The 12658-nt window shown below is 38.2% G+C and overlaps 1 long non-coding RNA gene across 1 annotated transcript in view; it reads left to right on the top strand.

Moving 5' to 3' along the window:
- Positions 1-139: 139 nt before the first annotated feature.
- Positions 140-12658, top strand: part of LOC103898067 — a 23935-nt gene continuing 11416 nt past the window's right edge. The window contains exons 1-2 of the long non-coding RNA XR_657524.2: positions 140-802; positions 6942-7065. This is a non-coding gene — a long non-coding RNA (uncharacterized LOC103898067). The remainder of the gene's footprint in view (positions 803-6941; positions 7066-12658) is intronic.

The raw sequence follows: 12658 nt of genomic DNA, 5'->3' as shown, positions 1-12658 counted from the left end.
CCCTTGGGCCCCCCTCCCCCGGCCACCTCTGGCACCGGGCGTTGTAGCTGCTTGTACGTGTCCCTTCCCAGGCGCCTGTGCTCCTCGCGTTCCGGCTGCTGTGGCAACCTGCTGCCCTGTCACACGCGCACCCCCCATCACTGGCAGGGCTGTTCTTTCCTTCGTCAGCGTTCTAGTTGGTGGTAAAGCTGCGTTAGTGATGCCTGTGAACGGCAAAAAAAAAGCTGCAAATATCAGTGAAGAGACTAATACTACTGGAGGGGCTAGGAAGAGAAAGAAAAGACAGAGTAAATATGTATTATTTCCATTTATCTGCACGGTGTAGCTTGGAGAACGCTTCCCAGGCTGTCCACATCAGTCGTGCTCGCACGACGTGAAACGCACAATAATCTGCATCGGTGCTGTGCGAAGCGATGGAGGGAACGGTGAGACGGGGCCCTGTGATGCAGTGCGGCACAGCTTTCCGCTCTGGATAGCCACGAAGGAACCGATGCTGGCTTTGTTCTAACCAAACCAGTGCAACTGCCAAGAAGAGTCTTAAAGCGGAGTTATACTGCTCCTTTCTGTGGACTGTTGCATGTGGTCTTGCTGCACAGATACACTGCTATGGCGTGTTCTGGCTTGTGTGGAATCTGCTCCTGAGACAGCACTATTTTTAGTGAGTAACCTTGTCCCACAGACCTAGAGTTACCAGATTTGAAAGAAGCACGCACATCATTTCTGACCGTTACCTCTGTATGACTGGAGACCCAGGAACTTGGCGTGTCCCTGTGCATCTTGGTAGTGCACATTCACAGTATCAGTATGAAAAAAATCACGCTTTATGCTTGTAATAGAATGTTTTCATAATCTTCTACAAACCCTGCTTAGTTAAATCTCAAAATATCCTTGGTTTAATGTATCAGTGTTCCTAATGGTAAACTGAGGCATAGATCACTGATAATTTAATCCACATGCTCACAAGAAATGACTGACAGAAGAGAGTACAGAGTCCTGGAGAAATGGGCTGCCGCCTCCCTCAATTGCCATTTGACAGACATAGTCCAGTAACAGTGTACATCAGAAGCCAAAGTCTCCCCTCGGTTTTTGATTTTGCAATCCTTACGGTCTTCGGTGGTTTGAGTATTGGTGACAGCAGTCCTTACCCAGGTGCTTTGCAAAATATTCTGTTTGGTAAATGCCAGAGATGAGCTGGCAGTGGACCCAGCCAGTGTAAGTGCTTAATCACAGTAAATCCAGATGCAAAACAGAAAGAACCCTGCTGTTACAGGAAACAGTTACATGTGTCACTATCAAAGACCGGTGACCGAAGTCACCTCTAATGTTGGCAGGCGTAACAGCATAATACAACGCTTAATGTGGGCCATAAAGTTTTCTGAAATGCTGATTTGAGGAAACAAGTAATTCCCCATGTAAAATTATCTGTATAGCAAAAACTTGAAGAAACTTCAAGGGACACTGAAAATTTCATAATCAAAAGCTGTATAGTTTTATCTGTTTCTATTGCAAGTAGCAACTGAGATTACTAATATCTAAAATTTATGTAATGAATCTCCGTTTATGTACTGAGGCTACTTGACAGTGCTGTCTGTCAGCTTCACTGTTGTGCTATGGCTTACGGTCAGTCACTTTCTTTTGTTTATGTTGTTATTTTATATAGCAGTAGGCAAGAGAGGGCTTTGTAAACACAATACACAATGCAAAACTGCAAATGCATCCAGAACAAATTTTGAGTATGAACCTGTATTTAACTTACTTTTTTAATTGACTAGATTACAAGTTTTAGATCCATTTAAGCCTTGAAAATTTCTCATAGTTTACACCCAGAGATGTTGGTATCACAGACATTCCCAAATACACTGGTGACATTCAAAATGGACTAAAAGTATAGAGTAATTCAGTTTCAATACACTGATTAATGTAATTAATGATGAGATGAACGGACATGTCAGTAGGCCAAATTTCCAGTGAGGAGACAATGCAGTCTGGATCTGATCTTTTTGTTAACAAAAACCAATCAAAACAGAGCAGCATGTGCCAGTATCCCGTACCAACATTTCAAGGAAGTGTTAGATACTTTCCAAAAAAGAGGATTGGATCTGGCCATACCGGGTTTTCTTCCATGCAGCATTTCTAAATTTCTGTGCTGACCACTGGCAGTAGCACTTTCCATCCGTGGCAGAGATAACGTTCCCAGTTCCCATGTGAGGCAATGTCAGTGGTATTTCATAGACACGTCAAGGTGAGAAACACAGTGGATCAAGACTGCAAATCTGCATGATCCTTCGTGCCACTCAGGTATATAGAAGAATAACGTGTCCGACTGAGGATTATTACTCCTCACATTCTAAATCCTAGGGGGTATTAGCCACTGGTCAATTGTAGCCTCTTAAATTGTTCTCTGGCAATTGACATACTTTTAATTTTTAAACATGTTAAGTAAATTTTCTTATCTCTTAAGAGGCATACAGTCATTGGCTCATTTGTTTTTTAATGTGCTGATTAGAAATGGACAGGCCTGGAAGTAGCTTAGAGCCTTCCACTCCTACTGTAAGTAAAGGATATGAGCCCTTTTCACATTCAGGTTAAATACCCATAAACATGTTCTCAGTTATATTGTTGTGCATGTAGCTTACATCCTGAAGTCCCGTGGACTTTGAACGGCTGATCGCAAGCCTTTGAGCCTGATGGTTCAGCTGTTTTTCCCCCATCCGTACCGTCTACCTGTCTAGTCCGTATCTCACCAGTTTGGCTATAATGATAGTGGGAGAGCATGTCAAAAGCCTTGCTGAAGTCGCAGTAAACAATGTCCACAGCTCTCCCCTTGTCCATAGAGCCGGTCATCACACTGCAGAATATCGGGCTGGTTAGGCGCATTAAGCACAGTCTGGCCTTGGTCAATCCGTGCTGGCTGCTCCCAGTCATCTTGTTTCTTGTGCCTGAACGTGACTTCCCGGAGGGTCTGCTCCGTAACCTTCCCAGGAGCCGGGATCAGGCCGGCCAGTCAGTAGTTCTCTAGAAGTGCCCATAATGTTAACAGCAACCAGTGGGCAGGATATCTGCAGAAACAGGGACTGAAATTCAGGATAAGACTTTAAAATGGTATGCCAAAATTACCGTTGCTTTATTTCAGTTTGTTTGCAAAGCAGGCAAAACTGCTTTGACATTCTCAAAATTATATGAAGTATTTTGGGGTGCGTACTCAAGTGATAATTAGCACCTACCCAAGAAATTAAATCCATTTCACAGAGATTAATGAATTTTCCCAACACTTTTATGACACAGGTATTTTATTCTCCTTTTGCAGCTGGCCTTCCTTGTAATGTCATTGCTTGATACCGGGATGGAAAAACAATCCCAGCTCCCAGCACGGCTGAACTATGAGGAGTCTCAGAGCCCTTTTTTCTTGATAGTTTCCTTGATTGCCACAGTGTACCTTGATGATAGAAACCACACACCCTCCGCCTCAGCGGGGATGTGCAGACCCGAATTGCTTAGCTCCTTCTGATTCCAACTTCAGATTTTTCTTCAGGATATTCCTAAAGTAAATGTTTACAACTTGCACAGCCACGCTTCGGAGTGAGCCAGGCTTCTTCAGTGTATTTTTTACCATATGGGGTGGCACACACAGCTATATCTACTACACCGGAGATTACATATTTCACAATGTTACATCAAACCTTGCTAAAAGGTTTCTGCTAAACACTGAAAACCTCATTCATTGATCATTCATATGTTGCCTATGAATGAAAGTTGTTATTAATATTCTACATGTCTACATATTTGTGTAGCAAAACAACCGTAGCGACTGTACCACTGTAATCAGCTAATTTACATGTTGCAAGTCCATCTTGGTGCCTGACCTACAAAAGATACAAGCTGTTACTACTACAGAGCTTTGAAAGATAAAAAGTTGTACTAAAATGCCTCCATAGATTTGAACTGAAAGATCGACTCAGTTTTAGGTCGGGAATAAATTCTGGTGACACAAATACTGTCGTAACTAGGTGCCTAAGCACGTACCAAAGAAAATTAACTTCTAGCTGTGTCTTGCCGTTCAATTTAATGAGTCAATGGGCATGTCTACCTGTGTCATTAACCCTGTCACTGGAATAAATCACAAGAAGTGAGAATTTTCTCATCTTTTTGTTCACTAGTAAATAGTGACTTCTCTGTGGCTCAAGCAAGACTTGCCTCTAAAACAGCAAAATTGTCTACTTTATTGTTGTTGTAGATGGAGGTACGTGCAAAAGTTTCTGCCATTGTATATTTGTGAATTTTAACATCACTTGGGGTTTAACTTAAAGATATTGAAAAAATTATTATTTTTGCAACCAAAACAGAGAGAAAATACCTATGTGTGGGAAAATGTTGTGTTCCCAATGCAGAGCATAGCACAAAAGCATTCAGATTCCTTTTTAATGTATATTCGGATTTTAGAAATCCTACTTCCAGTACTCCTGTGGCCCTTCCTATATATTATCAACATAAGGAAGAGTGCAATCTGTACCTGTATCCCTCTCTACTTGACCTTCTTAATAGCATTAAAAAGAAGAGAAGATAAACAAATCCGGTCTCTAATGTGTTTCAGTATTGAGAACCTTGGCCTTGTGCAAAGTCTTCACCCTTCACAGTAGAATTTTTTACTGAAGTGAACCCCTTTTCAAATTTATTGTAAAGAAAGTGAAGTGATGAAATTTTCAGCAAGTCTTCCATTTTTACTACGAGAAGTTCACATGCCTATATTTATTCCATTTTGCTTCTCAACTTAACTGGTCATCATGCATAGGTTATGAATAGTTTATGCTACTAACAGTGACGATGTTGTCTTTCTATACCTTGATTCAATAGTCTATATGTCTATGGATATTATTTTCACATGGTTCCTTCTTTAAACTCACATGTTAGTCCAGCAACTACTTTTCCTAGAGCCAAAGGATGAAAGTCCAGGTACAAGTAGCATTTCATGAGCTTATCAGTTTTGGTTTTACTGGCTGTACCCTGACAAAGGACCTTATATAAACTTTATTGTTCACCTTTGAAGTACAGCTTTATCTGACAGCTGTAAGCCCGGCTCACTTGTTAAGTCACAATTTATCTGCTGGCTATTTTGTGGTTTAGTGAGGATATAATCAGTGTCTGCTGTGCCTCACGTTCAACCTCTGTCCCCATACACTGAGATATTAAAAGTATCCTTTTTTGTGATGCTGTGAAAACAAGTATTGCATATAAAAACCTTGATGAAGTTTTTAACTTTAACTTAAGAATATTATTTGCAGGTATTTATTGCCATAAAAGATGATGTTTTCTGTTCCCAAATTTTAAAAATGTATATGAGAATTACAGTTATTCAAAGGATGAATATACTTATTTTTAAAACTTTTATTTAATATTTTCAGCAAATTATTCCTTATATCTTTAAAATATTCTTATGAGTTAAAGTGAATGCCAGTGACATGTACATTCCAATTAAAAGAATAGTAAAGCAATGCAGGGATTATAAAAGATCCACCTTTCAATCTAATTGGGCATGCACTTTTGCATGCAAAAGATGCACATGGTTTTCATGTTAATTTAGAGGTGTACTACAGCTGAACATGCAGATTAGGTCATCATAGACTCCTGTAGCTAACTAGAATAATTTGTGTGCATAAGTACCTGATTTGCATAGAAAGCTGCTGCAAATGCACATGCAGATACTTTAGATCAGATAAATCATTCATCAATTTCACAGATATGTTTCTAAGCATATTGCAACTGCAATTAAGCAAAGTTTGACGTACTCTAAGTGCAAGCCTTTCTTGTACCTCAGCATCACTTTTTCATTGACACCTATAACCTTTAGAAATCACACTTCAGAATGAAATAAAAGAAACTAAGTATACAGATTGTTAGAGGTAGCGATGTAAGGTTGCTTCACAAATTTGTGTATCAAAGTAAAAAAAGCAACTATAACATAAGAGTTGGTCAGTATAAGGGTTGGGGAAAATAGTCCAAAGCATATTAGCCTGAGGTAGTAGTATTAAAAGAGGGGAGCACAAACGAACATCAATGTATTCTTAATCCATAGTTATCCCAGATTTGGATTAAACTGCCTTCTGGAGGGTTTTTTAGGGCCCTTTTTATATTGAAGTGTTTACCTTTGGTCACAGCATTTCTCCTTCTAATGGGTTTGTATTTTAAAAAAGACTGAGAGAAACTTTTCTGCCAAGTACATCAATGGAATTGCTGCTGAGTCAAAAGCATAGTTAAAAACAAAGCAAATATGTTGCTTTTTTAATTCTTTAAATTCCATTGCTAATTATAGTAATGTGTAATCATTTATGTTATTACTGCTGACACTATCCACCCCCCTTCTAAATTCCTTTCACTATATTCCTTCTCACTTGAAATAATGAGTGAGAGCAATGCTAAATGACATTGTTTGCATTTTATATAATCATCATACAGCAAAGGGTAGTTTCATTGCACTCAACCTAATATTAAAAGATGTTCTCATGTTATTTTTCATGCTTTTATAATTTTATTGTTTATATATAACACACAGAAATCTGGAATTTGCTTCTAAGTTAAGAGTTTCTTTCCTCTAACTCATTTTCAGCCATACGTATTAGTTTGTTATTGAGAGTCAACAGAAGCTCTTTAGTTCTGCTTTTACAGCAGAAATCTGTTGCTCAAGATATTGTAAGACAATAGGGAAATATGGCCTCAGCCCCAAGGATGCTGCAGCATTCTAAACACAATTTTAATGGTACAAGTATCTTTAGTTGATCCATGAAAATTAAAGATGTTATTCATAATGTCATTTCCATTATAGATGTGGGAAATGGAAAAAGCTATATAGGAACTGTAACCAGTGGCTGTTCTAAAGGAAATTTATCAACAGTTACTGGCTTTGTAATCATTGCATGTCTTGTTGACATAACATCTTATTGTTCCAGTCAGGTGCGACAGTAAGCTGAGCTGACTTGAAGACTGCGTTGCTGCTTCTCCAGAAGGATGATGGACTTTGCAGCTGAGGTTATTAACAAGCTAACAGAGGAGATTTATAACGTACAGGCTAAGGTATGCGGGAAGCCTGGTCAGTAGCTACTTGAAAGATGATTTTTAATCTTGCATGTCTTCTAAGCAAAAATGCAATCCTGAACAGAAATACTTACCTCTTACAGGCAAACTTAATGCTCTTTTCCTAACATACAATCTATTTAACTAATAAACCTGTTCCAAACTTTAATAAACTGACAATCTATTCCCCCATTAAAATCAGCAACATCTTCCAAAAAATAGAGCTATTCAGAATTGTAAATGCCATACTAATGCTTAATTTTTAAAATTTTAGAATATTTATTATTACCAGAAAATTCAAATTCTCTTTTAGATTAGAAAATTCCTAACTATCATTTCTCAGTAACATCATGAATGTTATTGGTCTAACTAGAAGGCTTAGGGGATAAAATAGATGCTGTCAACTTTTAAAAAGATGGTCCAGGTTTCTTTCTAATAGGAAGGAATATTGCAGTTTCCCTACTACCTGGAGGTAGGTGGCTCATAATGCCTTATGATTCACATACATAAAAATGTACCATGAACAACCCATGCACAGATACTCACACGCCCTAATCAAATTATATGTTTGACACGTTCTTAAAATGAAACTTTCTGAATGCAATTATACTCGTTAGTTGTGCTGTGATTCAGTATTATACTAGCTAGTAATGAAATACTTCAGTGGAATTTGACTGTTCTTCATAGCATATCTCATAAGGAAACAGTAACCTTAGCTTGCTTTTTTACCACTGTTTTTCCTCTGGAGAACAGCTATAATTAATATTATGTTACCTAAAATGGGTTGTGAAGAAGGATCACTTAGAGACAGCAAATACACGGAAAGAAGACAGAGTGGGGTAGAGTGCTTGCTGTTACTCTTGGGATGCTCACTACTACCCATGTGGAGGTTCAGCATTGTAAACTGTAAATGACAGAAGCAGTGAACTGATTCATTCTGTAGTACATGAATACGTGTATTTCTTTAGTTAATCCCTTCTAGCTGAAACTATAATTCTGAATAGTGAGGAAGATGGTAGAAAGAAGGAACATCGGTTCATTTTTGGAAAAGTTACAAATTATTAACACTGATACACTGTGATGTTGTCCTGTGCTTTGTTCTCTCAATAACTCCTCTTCTTTTGGGCAAATCATTTAACCGCTTTTGAATACTTCTTAAAACTTTTTAAATGCCAGCATTATTAATTCATGTTTATGAAGTTTGTTTATATTTATGCTTCAATAAATGTCACCACAAAAATAATATTAACAAGTATTGGAAAAAATCTCTTTCAAAACCAGTGTTAAAGCTGTAGGTGACTGTGATAGAATTAATCGTCTAACTGGTCTGTAAAGTTTATAGCAGAAAGTTAATGTGCATTCACACTCCACTGGCTGAAGTGCTTTCTCAGACCTTTGGTATACTTCCATTATTTGTTCTAAGCATAATTTAGTGCCCTCAGTGTCCTTATTATGTTTATATATATCATTAGAAAAAGATAGATTTCAGGTTGTGACCTTTTTTTGGACAGGTTAGAAAGCGCACTTAATTAAAAATGCTTTGGAAAGGATGAATTGTCCCTGACCCTCTACTGTATTTTCTGTATTCATTCCAAATAGGAAACTAAGCAAATTTCATTAAATTAATGTGTGTTACCTAAAAAACTGATAAAGACTGATTTCTCTGGTTTTAAGAGCTCTTTATGAAAAAAGGGACTAGAACTTTACCTGAAGGTAGAAAATTAGCATCCAACCATGCCGTAACATTTTGCAGGCAAAACTTCCATTGGTTTCAGTTAGAGCTGCACTAAAATAAGATCATTGTTAGGTAATAGAATGTTTTATTGAATAGTTTCATAATACAATAAATTATTATATGACTGAAAAAGACATGGGACAGAGTGGTCTCAGCAGATGGCAGGACATGATTTTCAGTGTGTTTACCCTGTATTTACTCCTTCTGGCTTATCCAGTAATGATATACCACTTTAACTGGGAACAAGATGTGAGACTGGAATTTTGAAAATTACAGTTGTGAGGTTCGGTTTGTTACCATTTTAATGCGTAGTGACATCCTTGGTTAGAAATTGTGTTAATAAATAATGACAATTCTTATTTGGAATTGAGAAGAATTTCTAATTGAGACTGATTTACTAATTCTTAAAAAAATGGGAATGAACTCCTCTTTGGTTCATTTACAGAATCCCAGTAGATTTCTATTTGGCCTGGAGAGTTTTTTCTGTCCCCATTTTCAAGCTTCATTGTGTTATCTGTATTCACTTCTTTATCTTGTATGGCAGCTTTTTCATTATTAAGCAGGCTCAGTGAAGGATATCCTAGATTTGTCATTTTATGGTACAAGACAATACAAAGTATCTCGTAAGATTTCTGACATACTGATAAAGCAGAAGATTTCTTGATATAAACTGTAACACATCTAATCTGTAGTAGTCTTCCGAAATTCGTATTTACAGAGCTACTCTGGAATTTTTCAAAAACAAACAAACAAACAATTTGCCTCTTTTAAGGATTTGTTCAGAAGGATGTAAACCAGCCAAAGATCCTGACCAATCAGCAAGAGACTGAGAATTGCACAAGAAAGAAGTTTGGGTTTGCAAAGTTGTTTCTTCCAATAGCAGTATTTCCTAGGACTTAGAATTAATCAGGCCAATGGTCTGTAACACAGCTGAAAGAAATATCTTTTGTTTTGTTTAAGTTGGCAATGTAACCATAATTTAAAAAAAAAAAAACAAACAGTGTTGCAGGGGGTTTGCAACTGATTGACATATTATGCCAGAATAATTAGGTAAGGCTGTTAAATTGAATTACGGTAAGACAGTAATAACTAGTATGGGAGTCTGGACTTTAAAATTTTCATCTGTAGTAGATCAACAGTCAGTTCTGTAAAATTCACCTTTCTGTAGCCACCTACACATCTGCAGGATCAGGCATTTACACAGCTGATAAATACCAGTCCAAGAGCTTGATTCTGAAGCAGATATGTATGCAATTGCCATTTGTCACAGAGGCTGTTGCAGAAGCAGAAAGAAATTAAGCAGCCCAGAAACCACTAAGAGTTACTTTAGCAAGTTGAAAAGAAAAAGTAAGTTATGAGGAAAAAACTGAATCATTTGGGAAAAGTGGTTTGGTTTTTGGAGGGCCTGATCTTGTATGGGCTTCTGCTTTCTCCATCTCCTACCTTCTCCATCTGCTGACGCCCAGGATACTTTCACCTTTTATTTTAATGTGAGCAGAACTGGGCTCCATGTGCTAGCATAGCTTTCAGAAGCATTCTTTGAATGTAGAGAAATACCTGTAGGCAATTCCAGCAACACAGCTTTTATTTTCATTTTCTTGAAAGAAAAAAACCAAGCACTGAAAATTGTGATGATTACATTTTAATATCCAAAGAAATCAGATAAGTTTTAAATGTCTTAAGAACAAATGTTCAAGGGAAAATAAAAGAAAAACCTTACTGCTTTCAACCTAAGACATCAGTCTTCAGAGTGCATAACCTGCCAGGTTCTGTATGTTCACTGTTAGGTACTTTGTACAAACTACCATTTTTAGTTCAGGGTGTTTTTCCCGCAAGGGAATCCTTCCATGCTCCAAGTTAATTATGTTTCTCTCCTCTCAAGTTTCTTTACTACCTAGAAATTTAAGCTAATGTAGCCTATTTTAGGTTTTTAAAAGTGCTCAGTGCTATGATATCTATGTACTAATCTAAAAAGATTATAAAAATCTGAATACAGGGAAGAGGACAGCTAGGGATCATCCTAGCTGTCACAGAACATAGTATCTTTTGGCTGGTTTAAATAGTTGTCCTGAAGTAGTACTGCATTATGCTATGCAGAATGTGTACATTTTAATGAGGTGAGTTAATCCCTATATTCTAGGAAAAGACTTTGATAGCATTATCTGTCATTATTTACAATACTCTATGTATTAGAGTGCACAGAGCTATTCTTGGACTGCCAGACCAGTTAAAGGAAAACAACCTTTTACAGGGAACTAAAATTTAGTTGCTTACAGGCTACTAATCAGTCACTGCAGTGAGTGTCAGAACCAAGAAATGACTGCTGTGTTTGCTGTGAGCACTGAAGAAGAGCACTGGGGACACTGGTAAGGTACTAAGGAACAACTCCCTGGCTTTTGCAAGTTGCAGGGGCTCGGCAGCACTCGGCTCCAATTTGGATCAATATTAGCAGTGACAGCTAAATAACAGAAAGAGGGCCACATACTTTAGTAAGATAACGCCAAATGCTGAGGTTTTGTAATAAATCCCTTGCCCCACAATTTCCATCATCCTTGTCCACAGCTGGAAGTCTTCAAAGCCTGTTAGCAAACAGCAACAAGTATTCCACTGACACCTAAGATGGGCAAAATAAATGCCAGCAGTGCTAGATGTCACGCTTGGAGATGACAATTGTACTTGTTCAGCAGCCCTTTACCAGTTGAAGATTAAAAAATAATGTGGGTCCTTGCTGATGGGATGCATCGCCAGTCAGAAAAATGGAAAGTGTTCTCAGACCAGAAAGAGCTGAGCCAGCTGAATGCGTTGGAAGGAGCTCTGTGCCAATGAGCTGTTACCTAATAACTTGGTAGTTCAAGCTCTGATACAGTCGGAAAGCACAAGAGAGCCTCTTGTAGCCTGACATTTAGACACCTGAAACTGAAAGTCAGCTAAAATCTCTGGATTTTTTCTTTTTTTAATATTAGTAGTCCAGTGTTTATGTGAGCTGTGAGACATAAAGGGGAGCAAAGTGAAGTTACACGTGGCTGTAAAGCCAGAATAGAGAAATGGGGTCAAATAAGCAAGGAGGAGCCTCTCTAACGTAAACTATGAGCAGTGAGGGCTCTATAGTCCAGTAGTGACAAGACACTGTTACCAGGAGCAGATACCAATACTACCTGGAAGATGATGGAAATGCAGACAAGTCAGCAGGTATGCTAAGAGCCAAATGTACCGCAATGCCTTTTTGTCCCCACTTTCCAAGAGACCACTAGTGTGACCTGAGAGGCATCTGGCATGGTGATTGCAAAGGGGAGTGATGCTGCTCTGCAGGAGGAGGCTTCTGAAGGACAGGGAAATTCTTTCAGTGGCTGGTGATGTTTGTGGTTTGGTGTGTGGGTTCCTGACTCACCTATAAATTCTTACAAAGATTGGCAGTAATTTTATTGGTAGAGGCTCACGAGGTAAAGGAGAGTAAACACTGCTCAAAGGTAGTCAAAGATGGTGCTCATGCTGATAAGGGCTCCCTAAAAAGCAGTAAGAGTTTCCTGAAACCTTCTCCAGCGTGGATGCAGAAAAATCAGTTGTCCAGCTGAAAAAAGGTTAAAAATAATGTGAAGACAGCAGCTTGATTAGTTTAATATTCATTCCTGTCTTAATGAATATCTAAAATACTTTATTCCACCTTTAGACTGTAGAGTGATACTCTTCCTATAATTACAGGGCTATTATGAAAATTGGAAAGAAAAAAAAAGAAAAAAAAATGCTACAAAAGATTAGGTTACGGTCACGAGCGGTGTTCCCCAGGGCTCAGTTTTGGGGCCGGTCTTGTTCAGTATCTTTATCGATGATCTGGATGAGGGGATTGAGTGCACCCTCAGT

This window comes from Aptenodytes forsteri, unplaced genomic scaffold (genome assembly GCF_000699145.1).
Source record: "Aptenodytes forsteri isolate BGI_AS27 unplaced genomic scaffold, ASM69914v1 Scaffold66, whole genome shotgun sequence".
Classification (NCBI taxonomy): Eukaryota; Metazoa; Chordata; class Aves; order Sphenisciformes; family Spheniscidae; genus Aptenodytes; species Aptenodytes forsteri.
This window is presented reverse-complemented; position numbering and strand designations above follow the sequence as displayed.